The following is a 26,354-nucleotide window of genomic DNA, read 5'->3' as shown; positions in this document are numbered from 1 at the left end:
TTTTGTTGTTACTTCTCAGATTCCAAAAGGGTGCTTACATATGTTGTGTCATTTAATTCTCTTGGCAATTCTGTGATATACAATTCATAACATTTTTAGAGCATAACATTGTTGTAAGGGTCAATCCTGATAATCTACGTATGAACACTAGGCTCTCTGCCAGATATATAAGTAAACATTAAGTGTTAATGATTATCATTATTATTGTTATTTTTCATGTTTGTAATACCATATCAAATAACTGGTCTATGGCACCAATTTTTTTTGTTTTTTCCTATAATAATTTTCTTAATAATACTATAAATTCTTTTTCACCATTACTAATAATACCTGGCAACATGACATAATAAAGAGAAAAGTAATACCTTCTTCACTCACCCTTCATTTCCATATTTCTTCTTTAATCATTGTTGTTTAGTTCATTTTATTCAAAATTTGCCACATTTAGAACAATATGTAATACTCCAAAACTGCATGTATTTAGGCATGTCTTTGCATAGAATCAAATATTGTTATGATGACATTTATGTTTCTCTTTCTTTTTAAAGCCAGTCCACAGAGTTTGGCCTTGGCAGCTCCTGGAAACATGGGATCATACTGTACACATTCTGCAGTGTGTATTTTTCACTAACTTCAACACTTGTCCTTTAGCTGGCCTGTTCAGCACTGAGCTTTCAGGTAATCAATTTGGAGTGATTTTCCAAGGGAGTTTATAGAGTTTGACTATGTCTACATCCTGATTCTGTGACTCATGGGAGACCTTGAAACAAAATAGCATTTTATCAAGTGGAATTAATCTCACATAATACATCTTTTTCATTAAATAACTCACCATGAACTCCATCTAGGTGAAAGTAATTGATGTCTTTTTTTAAATTCAAATTTTAACATAGGTGGACTGAGTCTGAGTATGTTATAAATCGACAGTATATCTGTGGATGTTTATTTCTGTTAAATACCTACCTTATGTGAGAGCAATTGAACTCTCAATTTAGTTTATTGAATTTTCTCAATAATTAAGCCACTAGCTCAAGGTTTCATTACCGTAGCATTTTATTTTACTTATTTATTTTTTTAAGTAATCTTTACATCCAGCATGAGCATTGAACTCACGTCCCCAGAGATCAAGAGTTGCATGCTCTACCAACTGAGCCAGCCAGGCGCCCCAAGGTTTCATTATGATAGCATTATAATACCATTGAGGATCTGGTGTTTTATATGCCTGCTGTACCCTCTTTCTTTAAGGATTTCATTAAATATTCCACCCAGTTACTTTTAGATGTTAACATAAACATCTGCTTCTCATATTTATGAAAATGTCACTTTGGGCTTTTGTCTAAAGTTGAGCTTGGCATCGCAGCCTCAGCATCCATTTTGTTTGGCCAAGCGGCTTGCAGTGATCTTAAACTGACATACCTGAATGACATACATAGCACATACATACTAGCCCCTCATGCAAGCATCAACAGTCTCCCCTGTCTCCTAGAGCTTTCCCCTTATGTGCCCCTTAGATAAGACAACCATGAGGCTTACCAAAACTTCATTCTTTTAGTTTGAATTGACCAATCCAGCCTTAGCCCAGAAATCCCCAAAGGACCCGGTCCATGGACCCTAATAAAGACATGTGCCCCAGGTCCTGTCTCTCCCTCTGACTACACTCTACCTTGATCTCCCTGTGTGGCCCCTTGAGGTGTATTGGGTACTTCCTCCAGGACCTGTGAATAATAAACTAATCTATTTCAATTTCTCTTGTGATCTGGTCCCCTGTGCTCCACTTAACAAGTGTTAATTTGATAAATTCATTAACAGTGTTTTATTCTGGGATGACTAAATTAATTAAAGAAAATGCAAGATCTTTCCAACACAGAGCTGTCTCCTTTTCTGATATGTGCAATTGGCCATTTTTATTAAATTTCTTTTCGACTCTTCAGTGAGATTTTCTTCCTCTCAAATATTGTAACAATATTTAAGTCTAATCTTAGGAATTTGGAGCATTTTTTTTGTTGTAATTGTCTTTAATTTTTTATTTTATTGCCTTTTCCTAAGGTGTTTTGTTTGCTTAGAAATCGAGACACTAATGTTAATACAATTATATTCACCAGTTTAGCAGTTTGCATCATTCTTGATATGTACTTTTTATTTTTTATCTTTTTTTAAGATTTTATTTATTTATTTGACAGAGAGAGGCACAGCGAGAGAGGGAACACAAGCAGGGAGAGTGGAAGAGGGAGAAGCAGGCTTTCCGCTGAGCGGAAAGCCCGATGTGGGGCTTGATCCCAGCACCCTAAGATCATGACCTTAGCCGAAGGCAGATGCTTAACGACTGAGCCACCCAGGTGCCCCAATATGTACTTTTTAGATATTGGGTGTTGACCCCTATTTGGGGATCAATTTGGAGTGATTTGATTGCCAACATATCCAAGTTTGCTCTGGCAATCACCTTGAAAACAAGTCACAATCTTTTCTACTAAAATCATTATATAATGGTGGGTTTAAATAATAGCTAATTAATTGAATTACTTAAATTAATTGAGCATCAAAATATATCCTCCAGGTAGATAATTCAGTTCTGAATAGAAAATAAATATGTATTAGGAAAACTTTTTGTTAGGGAATCAAATGTTACAATGATATAATTGCTTCTATTTTAATATTGCTTGGTAGTTTACAAAAATATTTTCTCATATTATCTCATTCAATGTTCACAACAAATTCATGGGGTAGAATTAATAATAATTTCAATGCCTGGGTGCCTGGCTGGCTCAGTCAGTTAAGTGTCCGATTCTTGATTTTGGCTCAGGTCTTTATCTCAGGATTGTGAGTTCGAGTCCCATGCTGGGCATGGAGACCACTTAAAAAAAAGATGAATTTCAATGCTAATGTTTTTGTGGTTTTTTTATGCCAATTTTTTTGAAGGTTCCATGAGATAATCTACATGAAGTTTTGAAGCACTCTACCTGTCACGGATATAAAAACTAAATAAAGATTGTTTTTGTACTATTTAGTAATATAAGAGCATAAATTATGGTCTTATTTTAATGGTAGGGGAAGTTGTATCTTCTGGAGTTTATTTTCATTTCTGATCTATGCTGTATTGATTTTGATTAACATTAATACATTTCAGTCTAAACAGTGAAGTAAGGCAAAGATACATGATGAAAAATTAATAATCTTTTAAACTTTTAAACTAAATTTACTACATTATTTTTATCATTCAACAGTTTGCATTTTAAAAATAAAGCATCTAGGGGCGCCCGTGTGATTCAGTCGGTTGTATCTGACTTAGGTTCAGGTCATGATCTCAGGGTCCTGGGATCGAGCCCCACATCAGCCTCCCTGCTCAGGGGGGAGCCTGCTTCTCCCTCTCCTCCCTGCTTGTGCTCTCTCTCGCTATCTCTGTCTCTCTCTCTCTCAAATAAATAAAAAATAAATCTAAAAATAAATAAATAAATAAAAATAAAGCACCTACCAATGTGTGTGAAAATGTATAGCTCCTTTTTTCTTTTCATTTTTATGGATTTTAAATCTTTTAATTTTAATTTATTTATTTGAGAGAGAGAAAGAATGATGGGGGAGGGGCAGAAAGAGGGAGAAGCAGACTCTCCACTGAGCAGGGAGCCTGACATGGGGCTCCATCCCAGGACCCTAAGATCCCAACCTGAGCCTGTGGCAGATGCTTAACCAACTGAGCCACCCAGGCATTCTGGATTTTAAAACTTTCGAAAACTTTTTATTTTGAAATAAATACACAGACAGGAAGTTGCAAAAAATGTATTGGAAGTTCCCATGCACTCTTTCTCCAGCCTCCACCAACCTTGCATAAGTATAATATTATATCAGAACTATGTAAGTAATGATGTATCTATGCAATAGACATAGATACAGTATTACCACTTATTTTTAATTGGTAAAATACAAAACAATATTATACACATTTTTCTGCAAATCATTTTCTATCTTAAACAAGCAGTGTGGACATTTTTCTAGATTAGTGATTTTCAAAGAATAGGTTGTGAGCTATTTATGAATTGTGACGTCAATGGACTTAAGTGACCTTATTTTTTAAAGGAATAAAAGAGGATTCAAAGGAATAAAAGAGATTTCATTGCATATAGTAAGGGTGTTTCTATATATTGTGCTTCAGTTTGTGTATGCGTATGTAAAAGTGTGCGTGCATGTATGCACGCACACTTTTATAGGGAATGCGTACCAAAATTTGAGATATATTGTGATAATATAATGGCTTATCTTACTATGTTGCTTTTAGTCTTGCAAGAGAACGTTCTCATTGACACCTCATGGTAATCCTGTGACATGGAATTAATATTTTCTAAATCATAGGATTGTTGTGAGGTTCATGTGAAATTATCCATTTATCAATACTAACAAATAATCATAATTGCTCTAGTTATTTTTGTCATTATTTAATTTTATTTGACTTTATATTTTGAAATAATTTTTGATTCACAGCAAGTTGTAAAAATAGCACAAGGAGTACCCACATATTCTTCATTCAGCTTTTCCTTGTGATAATGTCCTACATACCATGGTGCAGTATCAAAAGCAGGAAATTGACATTGGTAGAACACTGTTACTTATACTACAGACTTTATTCAGATTTCAATAGTTATCACATGCACTCATTTCTCTCTGTCTCTCTATGTATGTTAGTTCTATGAAGTAGTATCACATATATGGATTTGTGAATCCACTGCCACAATAAAGATACATAACCATTCCATTACCACAAAGGAACTCCATCTTACTCCCCTTTATAGACACACTCTTTTTATCCACCTCCATCCCCCAAACCTGGGAATCTGTTTTCTATCGCAACTCTTTTTACATTTAGATAATGTTATACAAATGGAGTCATAAATATGTAATCTTTTGAAGTTCTATTTTATCGCTCAGTGTAATAATCTTTTTTTTTACTTTTTAAAATTTATTTTCATAAAAATATAATTATATGTAAACACATTTAATCTCCTACAGAATATAGACATCAGTAATGATAATAATGTAAGCTACAGATCTCAGTAGTTGGGTAAATTATAACAATAGAATGTTTTCCTTTTTCCATAATAAAGACATTGTATATTAGCATATATAAGGGATAAAATCAGAACTTCACAAAGTACAGACAACTATGTAACATTAAAAAAGAAAAACACTCCCATCAGTTGAAAAAAAAATCTTGTCTTTTCCATTAATGGAAAAAATTTATGATTAAAACATATAATGCTACATTTTTCCTGTGGTGTACAATAGTAGTGTTTTAGTGTTAATTATTTATTAATAAAAATTAAAGTAATTATTAAGTAGTAATTCTAGAATGTGATTGCAAAAAAATGACACACACCTAGTTAAAGGCTGATAGATATATGGAAATGTAACTCTCTCCCAACTTAGCCTCTTTAGCCTATTCATATTTTCCTATTTTGCTTTGTATTTACATTGTGTTTAAAGCTATAATGTCAAATCTAAAATGATGACAGCAGAAGCTTGAAAACTACAACATATTAACATAAAACCACAGCACGATACCAAGTAAGAGCACAATTGAGAAGCTAAAGGAAAGCAATGACAATGCCTCATTTCATATCCTTCCCCAAAAGTTCTGTGAATCTCTCCTTTGATTCATTCCACTTTAAATTCATTTATCTGAAACTCAAATAAAGGAAAGTATTTATCTCTGATAAATGTGGGAAAAAATTCGGAGCTATCCAAATGTGTCCAGTATCCTTATTTGTTTATATTTTGATTTTTATAATATTATTTTTAATCCCAGCACTTCATTCTAGTATTTATAATATTTCATTGATTTTCAATTGATTTACTGAGTACATAAGACTCACAGTGTTATATGTGAAAGCATCCAAGAAATGTACTGCTGAACTGGCCCCAGCATTGGCTTACATGAAATCTGGCTAAAAGTCAGTATTTTATTGAATTAGTTTTCAGTTCCCTTTATATTTTATTTTCAAAGGAAGTTGTAAATTCAGAGAGCTCTAGATGCCAAATACTTTCTACTTAATCTGGGAGCAAATAATTGTATGCATTTAGAATTCCGTAATTAAAAGGAATTCAGCCTGAAACCAAGAGTGTAATAATAAGGCTTCAGGATATGAGGTTAATATACACAAGTCAATTGCTTTCAAATATACCAGCAATGAACAAGTATACTTTGAAAATAAAAACATAATATAATGTACATTAGCACCCAAAAAATGAAATACTATATATAAATCTAACAAAATAAGTATGAGATCTACATTAATATACAAAATTTTGTTAAATCAAAAGTAAATAAATGCAAAGATAACCCATGTTCATACATAGGAAGAGTCAATATTGTTAACTGTGAGTTCTTCCAAACTTGATCTTTTTTTAAATTTTTTTATTGTTATGTTAATCACCATACATTACATCATTAGTTTTTGATGTAGTGTTCCATGATTCATTGTTTGTGCATAACACCCAGTGCTCCACGCAGAATGTGCCCTCTTTAATACCCATCACCAGGCTAACCCATCCCCCACCCCCTCCCCTCTAGAACCCTCAGTTTGTTTTTCAGAGTCCATCATCTCTCATGGTTCGTCTCTCCCTCCAATTTACTCCCCTTCATTCTTCCCCTCCTGCTATCTTCTTCTTTTTTTTTCTTAACATATATTGCATTATTTGTTTCAGAGGTACAGATCTGTGATTCAACAGTCTTGCACAATTCACAGTGATGCACCATAGCACATACCGTCCCCAATGTCTATCACCCAGCCACCTCATCCCTCCCACCCCCCCACCACTCCAGCAACCCTCAGTTTGTTTCCTGAGATTAAGAATTCCTCATATCAGTGAGGTCATATGATACATGTCTTTCTCTGATTGACTTATTTCACTCAGCATAACACCCTCCAGTTCCATCCACGTCATTGCAAATGGCAAGATCTCATTCCTTTTGATGGCTGCATAATATTCCATTGTGTATATATACCACATCTTCTTTATCCATTCATCTGTTGTTGGACATCTTGGCTCTTTCCACAGTTTGGCTATTGTGGACATTGGTGCTATAAACATTGGGGTGCACGTACCCCTTCGGATCCCTACATTTGACTCAGTGTAATAATCTTAAGCTCATCTAACATGTGTATCAGTAGTTCATTCATTTTTAAAACATTTTTTAAAGATTTTATTTATTTATTTGAGAAAAAGAGAGCACATGAGTGGGGGAGGGGCAAAGGGAGAGGGAAAAGGCAAGAAGCAGACTCCCCACTGAGCACAGAGCCCAACTCAGGGCTCAATCCCAGGACCCCAGAATCATGACCTGAACCGAAGTCAGACACTTAACCAACTGAGCCACCCAAACTCTCCAGTTCATTCATTTTTAATGCTGAGTAGCACTCCATAGTATGAATGTACCAGTTTGTTTAACCATTCATGCATTATAGACATCTGTGTTATTTCCACTTTTTGATTATTATAAATATAGCTGCTATGAACATTCATGTATAACCTTTTTGCAGACAAATTCTTATTACTCTGGGATAAACGCTGAGGAGTACAATCGAAGAGTCATGTGGTAAGTGTATATTCAGTTTTAAAATTATCTACCAAACTATTTTCCCAAGCAGCTGTACCATTTTACATTCCCTCCAGCAATATATGAGAGATCCAGTTTCTCTATATCCTCACTAGCACTTGATATCATCACTGTTTTTTTTTAAGTTTTATTTATTCATTTATTTGTCTTTATGTAATCTCTGCACCCAGTGTGGTGTTCAAACTCATGACCCCAAGATCAAGAGTCACATGCTCTTCTGACTGAACCAGCCAGGCGCCCCTCATCATTGTTTTTTAACTTAGCTGTTCTAATAGTGCATAATGATCTCTCATTGTAGTCTTAATTTGCGTTTTACTCATGGCTAATGGTGTTGAACATCTTTTCATCTGTTCACTTGTCATCCATTAATTCTCTTTAATGAAGTGTCTGCATGCTTCTGTCTGGATATTTTCTTCCAGTTTATTAGTTTCCCTTTCTTCTGTTTCTGATCTGTGGTTAAAACCATCTGTTAAGTTTGTGTTTTTAGGTCTAAAATTTCCATTTGACACTTTTTCTGTGTTTTTAATTCTCTCTTGAATTGTTTTTCTCTTGTAATATTAGACATAGTAATAAAAATTATTTTACGATTCATGTCTGCTAACTCCAATATTTTGATATCCTGTTTGTGATATATATATGTGATATATATGATCATACATAGATACATATACGTGATATATATTATTCAGCCAAGAAAGAAGAAAATCCTGCCATTTGTGACAACATGAATCGATCTTTACAACTTTATGCTAAGTGAAATAAGATTGACACAGAAGGACAAATACTGCATGATCTCACTTATATGTGGAACCTAAATAAGTTGAACTCATAAAAGCAGAGAATAGAATGGTGATTGCCAGGAACTGGAGAGTTGAGGAAATGGGAAGATGTTCATCAAAAAGTAGAAAGTTTCAGTTATAAGATGATTAAATTCTGGAGATCTAATGTACAACACAGTGACTATAGGTTAATAATACTGTATTGCATACTTGAACTTTGCTGAGAATAAATCTTAATTGTTCTCACAGATTAAAAAAATGGTAACTGTGAGGTAACTGTGATTAATTAGCTTGATTATGATAATCATTTCATAATGTAAAACATTATATTGTATACCTTAAATATATACAATTTTTATTTCTCAATTATATCTCAATGAAGCTGGAAAAAAGGTAAGGGTCCTAAGATATTTATTAAACATGCTTTTTCTCCTACACTTATTTATTTAAAAAATATCTGGTTATTGTTCCTAGAGATGTAGTACAAAATTAGGTTCAGGGAAATTATTAATGTCCCTCATTGCCTTTCTGATTGTAATTAGCACCCCAGTGTACTTATGGCAAACATCCTGATATATACCCTTCCACATACTACTCCATGCTTTAAAAAACCCACTCATGTTTATTTATATATACACATTATATTTATCTGTACAGTCAAAAGAACATTTTTATTTGTTGATTTGCTTCACAATGAAAGCATCAAAATACTTTGTTCATTTTGTGCTGTATTTAATCATAATAAAATATTTAATAGGGAATTATAGATTTTAATTTATAGATTATACATTTGTTGTGAAAATGAAGTGAACATAAGCTATCTAAAACACTAAATATGGACTTTCCTTTGGCGTAATCACAGACTAGGTAATTTAGGCCAACTTTCTCAATGAGAACAACTAATGTTGCCAAACAAAACCAAAGCTAAATTTGGAGGAGGTCATCAGGAGGACATGACCTCTGATTGACCTAGGAGCTGACCCAGGACAATGGGAGGCCCCCCCCTCCCCTGTCCTGGAAATGTACACTCTGCCTACCCTTCCCATAGTGGGAATCATATTCGAGGATGCCGCATTGAGAGAGCAATGTGTTGTTGAGACCACTTGGATGGTAGATGTGACTGAACGCAGTTAAGGCTTTTATATAAACTTTTAGGATTCTGGTGGGTGGTCCAGAGATCCGTCTTGCTGCTGCCAAGATAAACCTTGCAGATAAGTTCCCTTGCTGGTTAAACTTGCCACCTACATCTGGGGTGGCCTGCCTCTTTCTCGTGTAGGGCCCAGTTTGTGAACCAACAGAAACCCAGAGGTAAGCCTGGCATTTGGGGCTGAATTTTTACTAAAAACATCGTAATTTTTTTATCTCTCCTTAGTTCCCCCTCTGATGTCTTTGGGGTACCATTAATTTTTCCCGCTCTCTGTCTTTCTTACTGAAGTGTCTTACTGGTAGACCTCAATTTTTAGTGGTTTGCTTGGCTTTTTTGAGTGATATATATTGCTAAGCACCTTGCTTGGTATGTATTGATTAAGTAAAAATAATAATTTTCCTTTTTAATTTTAGAGCAATTATCGTATTTTTTTAAAAGATTTTATTTATTTATTTGACAGAGAGAGACACAGCGAGAGAGGGAAACACAAGCAGGAGGAGTGGGAGAGGGAGAAGCAGGCCTCCCGCAGAGCAGGGAGCCCGATGCGGGGCTTGATCCCAGGACCCTGGGATCATGACCTGAGCCGAAGGCAGGCGGTTAATGACTGAGCCACCCAGGCGCCCAACAATTATCGTATTTTTATGGAATGCAAAAGTGATTGTTTTAAAGTTTTACATTCAGAGTCTGTTCTATGGTTAACACACACAAGCATGCACTCATACACAAATACATTGTATATATTTATATGTGTATGTTTGTCACATTGATATTATAAATAACAAGGGTAACCCTTTCTCACATTGCTTAATGGAAAATGCAAACTTACATAATAAAAAATAATAATCCTCAACCCTCATAAACACATACCTTTCATGCCATACTTCTTTAATCAGTACTAACCTTCCTGTGAATTTCATTCAGTACTATTTTACATGTTGGTCTTCTCCCACTTCTCCCACGAGAGAGAGGTCTCTCTCTTGCTTTCCAAATTTTGAACCAGACCCACCCTTTTATTCCTTGCAATTTTGCCACATGATTTCCTAATTAATATATCAGAGATTTTTATTTTTGTTTTTTTTCCAGTGGTTAATCTTGACTAACCCTAACCATATTCATATAGGTAATATTTCATCAAATAACTTTTTTTCAAATAAGCAATAAAGACACATTGGAATTTTAATTTAAGTATCAAAAGATCAACTAGTTATACAGAAATCAACCCAGTTTCACCAAGATTCATCCTTTCCAGGAAGATGATTATTTCCATCTAAAGTTACATAGGTTTTAACAAATCATGATTCACCTATTTCTGAGTATTTTGCCTTTTCTTTCTGGTAAGTGGCCTTGTTATTGTCATTTACAAAAAATTATTACTATTAAATATTTTATACCTTTTCTCTGTCTATACACTTTTCTGAATTACCTTGTAATTTATTATTTTTTTCTGATGTTTCGCTAGCTTTCTCTGGGTAGATAGTTCTAATATCACCTATGTGTTTGAAGCTTTGTATTATTTTAACAATTCCTATTTCAATAAATCATATTCAGCTAATACTGTGTTTTGTCACACAGAACAAATTAGACAGTAGATATACTTCTAGCACTGATTCCCTCTTCTTCAGCCAGCCAGTCCCTTTCTTATATAACTGGGTTTTATATCTCAACTATGATAAAGGTTCTCAGGTAAACTGCTTAGTGTGCACGGTAGAGCCTATTCATAAAACCTAAACTTACTAGTGAGTCTTCACTGTGGAAGAATAAAAGGAAGCGAAAGTTAAAAGCAAAAAGTTGGTAGGATGACTTTATTTTCTTATTAAGTGGTAAATATGTGGGCCCCTGCATAAGCATCATAAAACCTAAACTTACTAGTGAGTCTTCACTGTGGAAGAATAAAAGGAAGCGAAAGTTAAAAGCAAAAAGTTAGTAGGATGACTTTATTTTCTTATTAAGTGGTAAATATGTAGGCCCCTGCATAAGCATACAGCATATTATCATGTATTGTTATTCGGTAAAACACTTTCAGGGTACTATGCCCCTTTAATTAATATACTGATTATCAGTTTATGTGATTAAAGCATATATGTGAGCATTTATCTTTTCAACAACTCTATAATATAGTAATAGTAGTTTCTGTTACAAATCACTGTGGTGTAAATAAAATTTGACAATCCAGATAACTGCATGAATCACAGTACCTGAGCCCTTGGAAGTGATGAATAATTGGACGCTGCTATTGTTCTTTTTATTATTAGTGATTTTTTTTGGTTGCATAAAAGGACACTTGAAGTGGAAGAGATTACCCTATGTAAGATCACAAAAAATGATAATCCAATATTTTACTCACTTTAAAATATATTTTTTTCATTTAATATTTTTATTTCAACAGGATTACATGGTCATTGTTGCTTGCAAAGCTGCAAAAATAAGTGCAGGGGCCCCTGGGTAGCTCAGTCACTCACGTGTCTGACTCTTCATTTCGGCTCAGGTCATGATCTTGGGGTCCTGGGATTGAGCCCCATGTCGGGCTCCCAGCTCAAGCGGGGAGTCTGCTTGTCTCCCTCTCCCTCTACCCACCCCCTCTGCCACTCACACACTCTGTCTCTCTCAAACAAATAAATAAATAAATGCGGATAAGTAATTATGTTTCTCTATTCTGCTTCTGGTCAAAACTTTCCCATTATTACAACCCACTATACTCACCCCAATGTACCCGAAGTTAATAGCCAGCTATATATCCTTGAGCCTCTTTCGCCATGCTCAAATAAATTAGTGCACAGTTGTGCAAATTCATATACACAGGAATGTAATTTATTCTCATGTAAGTACACAGGAATGTTATTGTTGATTCTCTTCTTATAATAAGATCATTGTGTGTGTGTGTACTATTCTGCAAATTATTTTTTTAAAGTAATATCTACACCCAATGTTGGGCTCAGAACTACAACCCCGAGATCAAGAGTCACATGCTGCACCCTGAGCCAGCCAGGCACCCCATATTCTGCAAATTATTTTAACCTTAAAAATCTTATGTATATTTCCCTACATGAACTTTTTATGTGTTTGTGGTGTAAGTTGCATTTCCATATTAATTTTTCCCTCAAGTGTCTACTTCTCTCCAAAGACTCCAAGCCACATATTTTGTCTTTTGATATATCTGGTAAGTGTTTTATCTCATGCTAAATAAAAGTTTGATCTTTTAGTGACTGTTCTTGAAAAGGCCTTCATTAGTTTTTTGGAATTTATCTCAGTTTAAAGTGGTGACACTGTGTGAGCTCTAACAATGCATTTTCATATGCTCATTATATTCTACTGACTTCAAAAAGAATACTTATGGTAATGGAATAAAACATATGGATTAAAAGAAAACACGAATCCATCATGATACCTTAAAAAACTGTGAGAGAAGGGGGACGAGAAGGAAAATCTCCTTTGTACCTATGCCAACTAATAAATGTATAAGAAATGACAAGAGAATTTTAAAATCACCACTGTGCAATTTCCAATGTAATAATTCATTCAGTCAAGTATCTCAAAAGATTCCAAGTGGGTGAAATGTTACTAAGCAGCACAATATTCACATAGTCTTGAATATCACCCCAAAGATTACTTATTAATTACAAAGAAATAGAAGTGCCGCTAAAATGGAGAGAATTGGTAGTCACTATTTTAATCCAATATTCAAAATTATTACCACTAATATGGGACATTTGACATTATGTGCCTCTCTGATGTGATATAAGAAATACAGAAAATCACTCATATAAAATCGTTGTCAGCATGTTTAACCTGAATCTACTAATGTGGAAACAAACAAATCCAGAATATGGAACATTCAAAGGAATGGAGATGGAGTATCATAGGATCAAAATTATCAGTATCATAGGAAAAATAAAGTCAGGGATACTAGTCTAGATTAAGAGACTAAAGAGATAAAACAATCAAATGCAAAATATGAGCCTTGATTCAATCCTGGATTGAAAAATTAAATAGCTATAAATGAAAATTCTGGAGATAATTGAGAAAATATGAATATAAACTATTGATTAGATGGTATTGAATTTATGGTGACTTTCTTCAGTATGTAGGGAAATGTCTTTATTATTAGGAAGTACAGGCTGAAGTATTTAAGGGCAAAGTGTCAAGAAGTATGTAATTTATTTTCAAACAAGTCAGCAAAAAGAGAAACAAAATCAGGCATGCCATTAACAATTGGTGAGTCTAAGTGAAGTTATACAGGTATTCACTGGAGTAGTTTTTGCAACTTCTCAAAATAAAAAGTTTTGGGAAAAATACTTCGGAATTTTTAGTCTCTCCCTATTTTCTTGCCTTAAAACTGTAATGCACTTGGGGGAAAAAAAAATGAACATTTTTGCAACACTGGGTCTTCCCAAAGAGTGTTAAATGTACTCACGGACTCAATCCTTGAGCATTCTATTCTACTCCCTTCATTTTCCTCCTGCCTTATTGGTTTTTCCTTCTCAGTCTCTTTTGTCAGTTCTCCCTCTTCTCTTTGACTTCTAAATTTTGAGTATACTAAGGCTTTGGTCTTCTCTTTCTTCTTTGATTATATTACCTAGATGTAAGACTTTAAAATACCATCTATAGGCTGACAACTCCCAAACATATATATCTTGGCTGGACCACTTTCTCCATCTCTAAATTAGTATAACAACTGCTTACTCTATATCACCACTTGGATGTCTAACAGGCTTCTTAAATTCAGTATGTTGCAGATTGAATTCCTGATACATCCCTTATGAGTCTGCTCCACCTGAAGCTTACCTAAAGCTTACTCCATTTCAATTGTTAGCAACTCCATCTTTTTATTTTATTTTTTTAAAATATTTTTTAAAGTAATCTCTACCCCCAACGTGAGGTTCGAACTCACAACCCTGAGATCAAGAGTTGCATGCTCTACCGACTGAGCCAGCCAGGCACCCCAGCAACTCCATCCTTTCAGTTGCTCAGGTCAAAATCTTAGAAATTGCCTCCTACCGGGACTCCCCCCATATCTTACACTTGGCTCTGTATAGTCTATAATCAACACAATAGCCAGGATAATCCCTTTAAAACTATATTGTGTTAATGCTCTTCCCAAAAACTCTTTGATGACTTTTCTTTTCATTCAAGGTAAAGTCAAATCCCACAAGGTCCAACAAACTTATTTGGTCTGATCCTCTGTTACATGTTTGACCTAATCTCTATTTTAATTTACTCTTCTTGAGCTGCATTGAACTTGACTGTCTTAGAAGGCTCTCATTGTAAGGGCCTGTGCCATATTTCTTCCACTGTGAAAGATCATCCCCCAGATATCTGTATTACTTTGTCCCTAAGATCTAGTTTTTGCTGAAATCGCAACCTCACAATGAGGCCAACCCTGACCACCTTATATACCACTTTATACACTATGTAGTCATATCTCTATTCTTTTATCTCCCTCAATATTTTGTCGTTTTCCACAATAGTCATCAAATCCTTTTATTTTAAGATTTTATTTATTTGTCAGAGAGAGAGAGGGAGCGAGCACACAAACAGGGGGAGTGGCAGGCAGAGGGAGAAGCAGGCTCCCCACTGATCAAGGAGCCCAAATGGGGACTCAATCCCAAGACCCTGGGAACATGACTTGAGCCAAACGCAGACACTTAACCGACTGAGCCACCCAAACATTCCAACAGTAATCAAATTCTAATATATTACATAATTTTCTTACTTTTTATGTTTGTAGTTTATTATCTCTCTTCTTCAATATAATGTAGAGTCGATGGGGGTAGAGATGTTTGAGTGTTTTTTTAAAAAAATTTTATTTATTTATTCATGAGAGACAGAGAGAGAGAGAGGCAGAGGGAGAAGCAGGCTCCCTGCAGAGCAGGGAGCCCGATGCAGGACTCAATCTTAGGACACTGGGATCACGACCTGAGCCAAAGGCAGACGCTTAACCAACTGAGCCACCCAGGTGCCCCGAGATGTTTGAATGTTTTATTCTCTGCTATAACCCAAGCAATTCTAATGGTGTCAGACATATAGTAAGTATGCAATACATGTTTGTTAAATAAGTTAATTGATTTCAATGTAAATTTTTGCACTTTACACAGTACTTTCCCTGAACTTTTCTTGATATTCTTTGTTGCTTGTTTCTATTTTCAATAGGTTCTTTTACCCATTTTTCCAGTTGATTAGTACTACTATAAAAGGTAACAGTTACCTTCATCTTTCTTTGTTTTCCCCATCATTTTATGTGTCCAAAGTATTGTAAAAATAAAACCCAGGCAGATTCCCCACCATCATAATGGAAAGTTCTATGTATGTTAATTGGGATCAATAGTAATGACCCCTCTTTTCATTTCTGGTGTTGGTATCTTGTATCCTGTCTTTTTCTTCTTGGTTAACATGGAAGATACTTATCAATTTTATTGAACTTTTCAAAGAACCAGCTCTTGATTTCTTTGATTTTTCTCTATTATTTGGCTATCTTTGATTTATTGATTTTTATTCTATTTTTCATTATTTCCTTTCTTATGCTTGTTTTACATTCTAATTGCTCTTTTTTCTCTAGCTTCCTATAGTGCAAGCCTAGTTATAGATTACAGATCTTCCTGGGATGCTTGGGCAGCTCAGTCGGTTAAGTATCTAACTTCGGCTCAGGTCATGATCTCGGGATCCTGGGATCGAGCCCCACATCAGGCTCCATGCTCAGTGGGGAGTCTGCTTCTCCCTCTTTCTCTGCCCCTCTTCCCACTGGTGCTCTCTCTCTCTCTCAAATAAATAGATAAAATGTTAAAAAATTATAGATCTTTCTTCTTTTCTAATATATGCATTCAATGCTATAAACATCTTTTTAAGCACTGCTTTCACTGTATCTCACAAATTGTGATAGGTTGTATTTTCATATTCATTTGGTTTAAAATACTTTAAAATTTCTCTTGAGACTTTTTCTTTGGCCTATACTTTATTTAGTAATGTGTTAACTTCTAAACATTTGGAACTTTTCCAAGTGCCATTCTGTTACTGATTTCTAGTTTAATTTTATTATCTGAGAACATAATTAGTGTAATTTATATTAAATTTGTTAAGGTGTGTTTTATGGTCCAGGATGTGATCTGTCTTGTTGAATGTTCTGTGTGAGCTTGGGAAGAATATGTATTTTGCAGTTGCTGGGTAGAGCATTGTATAAATGTCAATTAGATCAGTTTGACTGATAGTGCTCTTCAGGTCAACTATATTCTTACTGAAAGATGAGTGCTGAAGTATAGTAGTTGATTTGTCTATTTTTCATTTCAGTTCTATCAGCTTTTGATCCTTATATTTTGATGCTCTATTGTTAAGATACACGCACATGAAGTATTTCTATGTCTCCCTAGAAAATTGACATTTTTATGATTATGTATCCACTCTCTTTATCCCTCATAATTTTTTCTTGTTTTCAAAGTCAGCACTGTCTAACCTAAAATTAATATAGCTACTCCAACTTCCTTTCTCTTAATGCTAGCATGCTATATCTTTCTCCATATACTTGCTTTTTTTAAACTTTTATTTGCATTTATTTTATGCAGAATTTATTCCTGGGCTCTGAATTTTTGTTTCTTCATCTTCTCCTGGAATATCTTTTCCGTCTGTGTAACTTCCTCTTCTGGTTTAGAAACAATCTGTTTTTTTTTCTGTAAGGATCATGTCAGTGTGGCAGGGGGAGCACACATGTAGGTGAATCCGACCATGAGCCCTGTAAATTCCATGCCAATCTTGGGGGCTTTGTCTACCTGGATATGCTCAATGACCAGAGAATCTACATCTAAACCCTGAGGTTCGGCATGACTCTGCATTTTTAAGCATGCATAGTACAAATTCTGCACTCTTTTGGGGCCACCGACCCTGAGTTCAGCCCCACTGTTTGGCCTGGGAACATTTACCAACTCCACCATTGTAGCAACGGAATGGTACACATTGCTTCTGCAAAGTGATGTCCTCCAGGTACTTGGTGGCTTTTTGGATCTGCACACCCTTGATGACCTGGGCAGTTTCACATGTGTTCTTAAAATGAACACCAAGATTTGAACCTCCTGATTTGTATGATTTGTAGGGTTCTCTGGGTCAAGTGAATAGCAAACCCTTTTCAGAGATCACCTCAGGCTGCTAAGGGAAGAGCTCCATGTATTTGCTCTTAACCTGTATCTTTAGAGTAGATATCTTAAAGACAACATAGAGTTGGGTTTTGGTTACTTCCCTCACTCCCTGCCAGAGACGTGAAGGAACTATTTTTTTTTTTTTTTTTTTTTTGGCTCTTTAACATGAGGACCTGATGGGATTCCTGGAGGTCAAATTCACAAAAGTTTTTGGAGGCCTCTCTATGACTGCAGCCCACAAGAGTTTCTCCCTCTCAAATTCAACTATACACTGCATCCAATAATTTCTCGAAGTTACTATTTAAGTGTTCTTACTAGTTTATGTCTCTACTGGCTTCTGATCCCAGGAAAATGATCTCCATTGTTCTCTGTATTCACCTTTCTGTCCAGATTTTAGGATACAGTTTGACCCTCAACTTCTATTCTCTGATGGTTCCAAGAAAAGTCATGGGTTTTTAGTTTCTTCAGTGTTTTTCTTGTATGTAGGGGAGTGATGATTTCCAAGCTCTTTACATGCTGGAGCTGAAATGGGTAGTTGCTTTGTTTTTCAGCACTTTAAATATGATATACCAATGTTTGTTTAGGGTTTTTGTGTGCGTTTATTCTCTGAGTTTCTTGCATCTCTTGTTTGCTGTAACCGATTTTGGAAAATCTTTAACCATTGTTTCTTCAAATATTTTTTTTTCTGTCCTTTTCTGTCTTTCTTCTGGGCTCTAATTGTACATATATAAGACTTATTTAATATTGTACCACATCTGTTGGTACACTCTAGATATCTTAGCTCCTAAATAATTAATGATTAAGACCAAATGTCATTTTTTGAAGAGGGCGGGATTTTGCAGAGTAATTTGACAGATTTAAGCTGGAAAAAGAAATGATATCATAATTGGTGGAAAACTAGAGGGAGAGCACTTTTTAATGAGGGATATTGACTTGAGAAAAGTTATTAGCTTATAACTATAAGGTATTTTTAGCAATCAGTGAATACAGCAATCTGCGTATGGTGTTCATTTTAGAAACTAATAAGGTATATGTCTCCTTTTTGCTGAGTTAATGCCTGCTTACCCTTCAGAACTTGGTTTAAATATCAGATCTTTTAGGAAGCATTTTCTGACTTCTCCGAAATCGATTTAGTCCTCCAGCTTTATGCTTGCATAGAACTTTGCATTTATTTGTTTTTTTTAGTTTATTTATCTATGTATATGTTTATTTTTGTGTCAGTAATAGTAGTAGTAGCTGACATTTGTTGAATGATTGTATATGCCAGGTATTGTGTTAAGCACTTAAAGATGATCTCATTTAAGTATATGCTTAAAAGTTGTCTTTTAGGGGCAGCTGGGTGGCTCAGTCGGTTAAGCACCTGCCTTTGGCTCAGGTCATGCTCTCTGGGTCCTGGGATGGAGCCCCATATTGGGCTCCTTGCTCAGCAGGGAATCTGCTTCTCCTTTTCCCTCTGCCCCTCCTCTCCTCTCATGCTCTCCCTGTCTCTCTCTCAAATAAATAAATAAAATCTTTTTTAAAAAGTTGCCTTTTACACGGTGCCTGGGTGGCTCAGCCATTGAACAGCTGACTACTGATTTCAGCTGAGGTCATGATTTCAGGGTCCTGGGATCAAGCCCTGAGTCAGGCTCCCTGCTCAGCGAGGAGTCTGCTTGAAGATCCTCTCTCTCCCTCTCCCTCTGCCTCTTCCCCTCCTTGTGTATTCTCTCTTTAAAAATAAATAAATAGGGGTGCCTGGGTGGCTCAGTCGTTAAGCATCTGCCTTCGGCTCAGGTCATGATCCTGGGGTCCTGGGATCAAGTCTCACATCAGGCTCCCTGCTCAGCGGGAAGCCTGCTTCTCCCTCTCCTGCTAACCCTGCTTGTGTTCCTGCTCTCGCTGTCTCTCTCTCTGTCAAATAAATAAATAAAATCTTTAAAAATTAATAATAAATAAATAAATAAATAAATAAATAAATAAATAGAGGGGGGAAGGAAAGATGGCAGAGGAATAGGGGAACCTATTTCAACTGGTCCCTAGAATTGAGCTGGGTATCTACCAGACCACTCTGAGCACCCACGAAACAAGACTGAGATGTAAGAAGATCTGGATCTCTACAAACAGAATACTGCAGGCGGTTGGTTTCGAGGTAGGAAGTGGGGAGCCCTGATTCTGCGGGCAGATATCAGAGGATAAACGGCAGCAGGAGGGAGCCTGGCCGTGGGGATCCTGCACCGCCGGTGAGTGACAGCCTCCCTTGCTGGGGACTTGGCACAGACGCGCAGACCGGTGGCAGCAGAGAAAGGACTTTAGGGCAGCCTCCTGGGCAGAAACCCGGAGCGGTGGGGTCGCGCAGGTGAACTGGGAGCGGCTGGTGGTTTTAGAAGCACAAAGGGCAGAGGCGTGCCCCGACCTGGAGGCAGGACTGGGGGCACTGCAGAGGAGGGCATACCCCAGGCCGCTGCAGTTGATAGCAGCACAGACAGAAACAGACGGTGTGGCCTGGAGAGCTCACTGAAGAACAGACTGCGGTCTGTCTGCTCTGAGGCAGAGGGTTGGAAGTGGTCTCTTCTGCTCTGACTCCTGGAAGAGACATGGAAAGCTGCCAGAGAACAAAAGCCCCCAAAACTGATTCCCGCGGAGCCCATCCCCTGCCACCTGGGTGGGGGGGGGGGGCAGGGCAACTCCGCCCAAACAAGGTTGCCTGAGTAACAGTGCAGCAGGCCCCTCCCCCAGAAGACAGGCTAGGAAAACAAGAGGCCACCAACCCTAAGGTCCCTAGAAAACAGGTGCATCTAGCTTGGGTTCTGGTCAATAATTTGGACTCTATACATTCCCTCAACCACCCATCAACAGAATGACTAGGAGGAGGAGCCCCCAAAATAGAAAAGACTCAGAGATTATGACTTATGCCACAGATTTACAAATGGATGCAGATATAACCAAGATGTTGGAGATGGAATTCAGGCTAGCAATTGTGAAAACAGTGGCTAGAATGGAGAAATCAATTAATGGCAACATAGAGTCTCTAAGGGCAGAAATGTAAGCTGAATTGGCAGAACTTAAAAATGCTATCAATGTGATCCAATCCAATCTAAATAATCTAACAGCTAGGGTAAGTGAGGCAGAACGAATAAGCGACCTGGAAGACAATTTCATAGATAAAAGGGAAAAGAGGAGGCCAGGGAAAAACAACTCAGAATCCATGAAAATAAAATCAGAGAAATAAGTGACACCATGAAGTGTTCCAATGTCAGAATTATTGGAATCCCGGAGGGAGTGGAGAGAGAGAGAGGACTAGAAGATGTATTTGAGCAAATTGTAGCTGAGAACTTCCTTAATCTGGGGAATGAAACAAACATTCGTGTCCTAGAGGCAGAGAGGACCCCTCCCAAGATCAAGGAAAACAGGCCAACACCCCGGCATGTAATAGTAAAACTCGCAAATCTTAGAACCAAGGAAACCATCTTAAGGGCAGTTAGGGGGAAGAGATTCCTTACGTACAGGGGGAGGAACATCAGAATAACGTCAGACCTATCCACAGAGACCTGGCAAGCCAGAAAGGCCCAGCAAGACATATTCAGGGTACTAAATGAGAAGAACATGCAGCCAAGAATACTTTATCCGGCAAGGCTTTCATTTAGAATGGATGGAGAGAGGCAGAGCTTCCACGACCGGCAGAAACTGAAAGAATATGTGACCACTAAGTCGGCCCTGCAAGAAATATTAAGAGGGGTTCTATAAAAGGAGAAAGACAGCAAGAGTGATATACAACAGATATTTACAGGGACAACCTACAAAAACAACGTCTTCACAGGCAACATGATCACAATTAATTCATATCTTTCAATAATCACTCTCAACGTGAATGGCCTAAATGCTCCCATAAAACATCACAGGGTTGCAGATTGGATAAAAAGACAGGACCCATCCATATGCTACCTACAAGAGACTCATTTTGAACCTAAAGATACACCCAGACTGAAAGTGAAGGGATGGAGATGCATCTTCCATGCCAGCAGACCTCAAAAGAAAGCTGGGGTAGCAATTCTTATATCAGACAAATTAGATTGTATAAATTAAGTCTGTAATTAGAGACACAGAAGGACACTATATCATTCTTAAAGGGTCTCTCCAACAAGAAGATCTAACAATTGTAAATATCTATGCCCCCAACATGGGAGCAGCCATCTACATAAGCCAACTGTTAACCAAAATAAAGAGTCATATTGATAACAACACGTTAATTGTAGGAGACCTCAATTCTCCACTCTCAGCAATAGACAGATCATCTAAGCAGAAAATCAACAAGGAAACAAGAGCTTTGAATGATACACTGGACCAGATGGACTTCATAGATATTTACAGAACATTCCACCCTAAAACAACAGAACACTCATTCTTCTCGAGCGCACATGGAACTTTCTCCAGAATAGACCAAATACTGGGTCACAAATCAGGTCTCAACTGATACCAAAAGACTGAGATTATTCCCTGCATATTCTCAGACCATAATGCTTTAAAACTGGAACTCAATCACAAGAAAAAAATTTGGCAGAAATTCAAACACTTGGAAGCTAAAGACCACTCTGCTCAAGAATGTTTGGGTCAACCAGGAAATCAAAGAAGAACTTAAACAGTTCATGGAAATCAATGAGAATGAAAACACATCAGTCCAAAACCTATGGGATACTGCAAAGGTGGTCCTAAGGGAGAAATACATAGCCATCCAAGCCTCACTCAAAAAAAAATAGAAAAATCCCGAATTCACCAACTGACTCTATACCTTAAAGAACTAGAGAAAAAGCAACAAACGACGGCTATGCCACACATTAGAAGAGAAATAATTAAGATTAGAGCAGAGATCAATGAATTAGAAACCAGAAACACAGTAGATCAGATCAACGAAACTAGAAGTTGGTTCTTTGAAAGAATTAATAAGATCGATAAACCACTGGCCAGACTTATTCAAAAGAAGAGAGAAAGGACCCAAATTAATAAAATTATGAATGAAAGGGGAGAGATCACAACTAACACCAAGGAAATAGAAACAATTATTAGCAATTATTATCAACAACTATATGCCAATAAACTGAGCAATCTGGATGAAATGGAGGCCTTCCTGGAAACCTATAAGCTGCCAAGACTGAAACAGGAAGAAATTGACAACCTAAATAGGCCCGTAACCAGTAACGAGATTGAAGCAGTGATCAAAAATCTCCCAAAAACAAGAGTCCAGGGCCTGATGGATTCCCTGGGGAATTCTACCAAACATTCAAGGAAGAAATAATACCTATTCTCCTGAAGCTGTTTCAAAAAACAGAAACAGAAGGAAAACTTCCAAACTCATTCTATGAGTCCAGCATTACCTTAATCCCCAAACCGGGCAAAGACCCCATCAAAAGGGAGAATTTCAGACTGATATCCCTGATGAATATGGATTCCAAAATCCTCAAGAAAATCCTAGCTAATAGGATCCAACAATACATTAAAAGGATCATCCACCACGACCAAGTGGGATTTATCCCCGGGATGCTAGGGTCGTTCAACATTCGCAAACCAATCAATGTGATAGAACACATTAATAAGAGGAGGGAGAAGAACCATATGGTCCTCTCAATTGATGAGGAAAAAGCATTTGACAAAATACAGCATCCTTTCCTGATTAAAACTCTTCAGAGTATAGGGATAAAGGGAACATTCTTCAAGTTCATAAAATCCATCTATGAAAAACCCACAGCGAGTATCATCCTCAATGGGGAAAAGCGGAGAGCCTTTCCCTTAAGATCAGGAACACGTCAAGGATGCCCACTCTCACCACTCTTGTTCAACATAGTACTAGAAGCCCTAGGAACAGCAATCAGACAACAAAAAGAAATAAAAGGTATTCAAATTGGCAGAGAAGTCAAACTCTCTCTTTTCGCAGACGACATGATACTTTATGTGGAAAACCCAAAAGACTCCACCCCCAAATTACTAGAACTCATACAGCGATTCAGTAATGTGGCAGGATACAAAATCAACGCACAGAAATCAGTTGCTTTCTTATACACTAACAATGCAACTGTAGAAAGAGAAATTAGAGAAACGATTCCATTTACAATAGCACCCAAAACCATAAGATACCTCAGAATAAACCTAACCAAAGAGGCAAAGGATCTATACTCTAGGAACTACAGAACACTCATGAAAGAAATTGAAGAAGACACAAAAAGGTGGAAAAATAATCCATGCTCATGGATCGGAAGAATAAACATTGTTAAAATGTCTATGCTACCCAGAGCAATCTATACCTTCAGTGCCATCCCGATCAAAATTCCAATAACATTTTTTGAAGTGCTGGAACAAACAATCCTAAAATTTGTATGGAACCAGAAAAGACCCAAAATCGCCAAGGAAATGTTGAAAAAGAAAAACAAAGCTGGGGGCATCATGTTGCCCGATTTCAAGCTATATTACAAAGCTGTGATCACCAAAACAGCATGGTACTGGCACAAAAACAGACATATAGACCAATGGAACAGAAGAGAGAACCCAGGTATGGACCCTCAACTCTATGGTTAAATAATCTGACAAAGCAGGAAAAAACATACAATGGAAAAAAGACAGTCTCTTCAATCAGTGGTGCTGGGAAAATTGGACAGCCACATGCGGAAGAATGAAACTCGACCATTCTCTCACACTATTCACAAAGATAAACTCAAAGTGGATGAAAGACCTCAATGTGAGACAGGAATCCATCAAAATCCTAGAGGAGAACATAGGCAGTAACCTCTTTGACATCGTCCACAGCAACTTCTTTCAAGATACATCTCCAAAAGCTGGTGAAACAAAAGCAAAAATGAACTTTTGGGACTTCATCAAGATAAAAAGCTTCTGCACAGCAAAGGAAACAGTCAACAAAACAAAGAGGCAACCCACAGAATGGGAGAAGATATTTGCAAATGACACTACAGAGAAAGGGCTGGTATCCAAGACCTATAAAGAACTTCTCAAACTCAATGCCCAAAAAACAAATAATCAAGTCAAAAATGGGCAGAAGATATGAACAGACACTTCTCTGAAGAAGACATACAAATGGCTAACAGACACATGAAAAAATGTTCATCATCATTAGCCATCAGGGAAATTCAAATCAAAACCACAGGAGGAGATACCACTTTACCCCCAGTTACAATGGTAAAAATGGACAGGGAAAGAAACAACAAATGTTGGAGAGGTTGTGGAGAAAGCAGAACCCTCTTAACACTGTTGGTGGGAATGCAAGTTGGTACAGCCACTTTGCAAAACAGTGTGGAGGTTCCTCAAAAATTTAAAAATAGAGCTACTCTATGACCCAGCAACTGTACTCCTGGGCATTACCCCAAAGACAGATGTAGTGAAAAGTAGGGCCATATGCACCCCAATGTTCATAACAGCAATGTCCACAATAGCCAAACTGTGGAAGGAGCCGAGATGCCCTTCAACAGATGAATGGATAAAGAAGTTGTGGTCCATATATACAATGGAATATGACTCAGCCATCAGAAAGGATGAATACCCAACTTTTACATCAACATGGATGGGACTGGAGGAGATGATGCTAAGTGAAATAAGTCAAGCAGAGAAAGTCAATTATCATACGGTTTCACTTATTTGTGGAACATGAGGAATAGCAGGGAAGACATTAGGAGAAGGAAGGGAAAACTGAAAGGGGGGGAATCAGAGGGGGAGACGAATCATGAGAGACTATGGACTCTGAGAAACAAACAGGGTTTTAGAGGGCAGGGGGGAGGGGGGGGATGGGTTAGCCCGGTGATGGGTATTAAGGAGGGCACGTACTGCATGGAGCAGTGGGTGTTATATGAAAACAATGGATCGTGGATCACCACATCAAAACTAAATGATGTATTGTATGGTGACTAACATAACATAACAAAATTAAAAAAAAAATTAAATTAAATTAAAAATAAATAAATAAATCTTTAAAAATAAATAAAGTTGTCTTTTACTTTCGACTATATGTACCATAAAAAGACATGGCAAATATCATAACTTTTTGTTCACCATTGTATCCCCAGTCCTAGCATAGAGCCTGGCACATAATAGGTGCTTAATACAACTTTATTGACTAGTCAAGTAATCAAAGACGTTATTGCTACCTTTATTGTTTAATCTTAAGATATTTTCATTTCTAGTCCATTGGATTCATATGTTGAGATTGCTAAATTACGACTTTGGTCAAAAATTAAGGCTAATAACTTTTTTTTTTTAAGATTTTATTTATTTGACAGAGAGAGACACAGTGAGAGAGGGATCACAGGTAGGGGGAGTGGGAGAGGGAGAAGCAGGCTTCCTGTGGAGCATGGAGCCCAATGCGGGGCTGGATCTCAGGACCCTGGGGTCATGACCCTAGCGGGAGCCGAACACAACCAAAGGCAGACAATGAGCAAGCCACCCAGGCGCCCCAAGGCTAATGACTTTGATAGCTCCTAGAATGCCCTTCTGCTACTGGGAATGATCTTAGAGTTCAAAGAGCGAAATAACCACGGACTAATTCACTAGGCTCTGCTGAGGCCACATAATCATTTGTGAAGTAGTTGACACTTTTGAATGATTTGAATTTTTGATAAGTGATTGTATTTGGGATTTTAAAGTTAATTTAACGACAAGTTTCTTATGGAAAACTGATCTAAATGCATAGTGTTGTCAAATTTATTTTTCGGCATTCTGTTCATATATATAGGTAGTTT

This window comes from Zalophus californianus, chromosome X, assembly GCF_009762305.2.
Source record: "Zalophus californianus isolate mZalCal1 chromosome X, mZalCal1.pri.v2, whole genome shotgun sequence".
NCBI classification, from domain to species: Eukaryota; Metazoa; Chordata; class Mammalia; order Carnivora; family Otariidae; genus Zalophus; species Zalophus californianus.
This window is presented reverse-complemented; position numbering follows the sequence as displayed.